The following is a 3,231-nucleotide window of genomic DNA, read 5'->3' on the forward strand; positions in this document are numbered from 1 at the left end:
GAAGGGGGGGGTGAATTTTAGAGGTGGGGGGGAGGGCGCATCGTGAGATGGTGTGGTGTGTGTTGGGGGGGGCGTCGCGTCGTGTTGTGGAGGGGGGCACGTCGCGTTGTGTCATGTCATGGGGCGGGGGGAGGGGGGCGTCGCGACATGTTGTGGTGTGTATTGAGGGGGGAAGGTGGGGGCGAATTTTGGAGGTGGGGGGAGGGCGCGTCGCGACATGGTGTGGTGTGCGTTGGGGGGGGGGCGTCATGGTGGGTGGGTGTGTGTGTTAAGGGGAGGGGGGCACGTCACATCGTGTCATGTCATGGGGCTGGGGGGGATGTCATGGGGGGGCACGTCGGGTCTCGTCGTGTCGTGTCATGGGGGGCACGTCGCATCGCGTCGTGTCGTGTCATTGGGGGTGGGGGGGAATGCCATGGGGGGGGTGCGTCGCATCATGCCGTGTCATGGGGGGTGGGGGGATGTCATGGGGGGGAGGGGTGTTGTCATGTTATGTTGGGGAGGGGGCGCGTCGCATCGTGTCGTGGCATGGTGGGGGGGGAGGGGGCGTCGCAACACCCCGTGTCACCCCACCACGACACGGCACACCCCCCACCCCACCGCACCCCCCCACGACGCGGCGCCTCCCCCCCACCCGACCTCGAAAAACCCCGCTCCATCCACACCACCCCACCACGCCTCCAAAAACCCCGCTCGACCCACCCCACCTCGCATCACCCCCCCACGACACGGCACACCCCCCACCCCACCGCACCTCCCCACGACGCCCCCCCGCACCCCACCTCGAAAAACCCGGCTCCCTCCACACCAACCCACCACGCCTCCGAAAACCCCGCTCGACCCACCCCACCCCGCGTCACCCCCCCCGACACGGCACAACCCCCACCCCACCGCACCCCCCACGACGCCCCCACGCACCCCACCTCGAAAAACCCCGCTCCCTCCACACCACCCCACCACGCCTCCCGAAACCCCGCTTGACCCGCCCCACCCCGCGTCACCCCCCCACGACACGGCACACCCCCCACCCCAGCGCACCCCCACGACGCCCCGCATCCCCCCCACCTCACCCCCCACGATGCAGCGCATCCCCCCTCCACCCCACCTCGAAAAACCCCGCTCAACCCACCCCACCCCGCGTCACCCCCCCACGACACGGCACACCCCCCCACCCCACTGCACCCCCCCACGATGCGGTGCATCCCCCCCCACCCCACCTCCAAAAACCCCGCTCCATCCACACCATCCCACCACGCCTCCCAAAACCCCCCTCGACCCACCCCACCCCGCGTCACCCCCCCACGACATGGCACACCCCCACCCCACCGCACCTCCCCACGACGCCCCCCCGCACCCCACCTCGAAAAACCCCGCTCCCTCCACACCACCCCACCACGCCTCCGAAAACCCCGCTCGACCCACCCCACCCCGCGTCACCCCCATGACACGGCACACCGGGCCACCCCACCGCACCCCCCCACGACGCCCCCCCTCACCCCACCTCGAAAAACCCCGCTCCCTCCACACCACCCCACCACGACTCCCGAAACCCCGCTCGACCCACCCCACCCCGCGTCACCCCCCCATGACACAGCACACCCCCCATCCCAGCGCACCCCCCCACGACAAGGAGCATCCCCCCCACCTCACCCCGCCACGACGCAGCGCATCCCCCCCCACCCCACCTCGAAAAACCCCGCTCGACCCACCCTACCCCGCGTCAGGCCCAACCCCCCCACGACACGGCACACCCCCCCACCCCATCGCACCCCCCCACGATGCCCCCCCCACCCCACCTCGAAAAACCCCGCTCCATCCACATCACCCCAGCACACCTCCGAAAACCTCGCTCGACCCACCCCACCCCGCGTCACCTCCCCTCAACACGGCACACCCCCCACCCCACCGCACCCCCCCACGACGCCCCCCCACACCCCACCTTGAAAAACCCCGCTCGACCCACCCCACCCCGTGTCACCTCCCCTCGACACGGCACACCCCCCACCCCACTGCACCCCCCCACCCCCCCGCACCCCACCTTGAAAAACCCCGCTCCCTCCACACCACCCCACCACACCTCCGAAAACCCCGCTCGACCCACCCCACCCCGCGTCACCTCCCCTCGACACTGCACACCCCCCACCCAACACCACCCCCCCACGACCCCCCCCCCCCCGCACCCCACCTTGAAAAACCCCGCTCCCTCCACACCACCCCACCACGCCTCCGAAAACCCTTCTTGACCCACCCCACCCCGCGTCACCCCCGCCCCCCCCGCACGACATGGCACACCTCCCCCACCCCACCGCACCCCCCACGACGCGGCGCATCCCTCCCCACCCCACCTCGAGAAACCCCAGCTCCATCCACACCACCCCACCACGCCTTCGAAAACCCCGCTCGACCCACCCCACCCCGCGTCACATGCCCCACGACACGGCACACCCCCCCACGACGCCCCCTCGCACCCCACCTCAAGAAACCCCGCTCCCTCCACACCACCCCACCTCAAAAAACCCCGCTCCGTCCACACCACCCCACCACTCCTTCGAAAACCCCACTCCATCCACACCACCCCACCCCGCGTCACCCCCCCACCCCACTGCACCTCGAAAAACCCTGCTCCCTCCACACCACCCCACCATGCCTCCGAAAACCCCACTCGACCCACCCCACCCAGCGTCACCCCCCCACGACACGGCACACCCCCGCCACGATGCGGCGCATCCCCCCCCCACCCCACCTCAAGAAACCCCGCTCCCTCCACACCACCCCACCACGCCTCCGAAAACCCCGCTCGACCCACCCCACCCCGCATCACCCCCCCATGACGCGGTGCACCCCCCACCCCACCGCACCCCCCCCACGACGCCCCCCCGCACCCCACCTCGAAAAACCCCGCTCCATCCACACCACCCCACCACGCCTCCGAAAACCCCGCTCGACCCACCCCACCCCGCATCACATCCCCCCACCCCACCTCACCCCCCCCACGACGCCCCCCCGCTCCACCCAGCCATGCCTCCGAAAACCCCGCTCAACCCACGGCACGTCACCTCACCCCCCCACGACATGGCACACCCTCCCTCCTCAGAAATCCCGCTCCGCAATGACACGGCACACACACCCCACTACACACAACCCCCTCCCGCGACATGGAACCACCCACCCCCCCGGCGGACCTCTTAAAAAAATCCCCCCACGACATGGCACCACCCAAACCCCCCCGCG

This window comes from Lygodium microphyllum, chromosome 24, assembly GCF_053477565.2.
Source record: "Lygodium microphyllum isolate KBCC chromosome 24, Lygodium_microphyllum_v1.1.10, whole genome shotgun sequence".
NCBI classification, from domain to species: domain Eukaryota; kingdom Viridiplantae; phylum Streptophyta; class Polypodiopsida; order Schizaeales; family Lygodiaceae; genus Lygodium; species Lygodium microphyllum.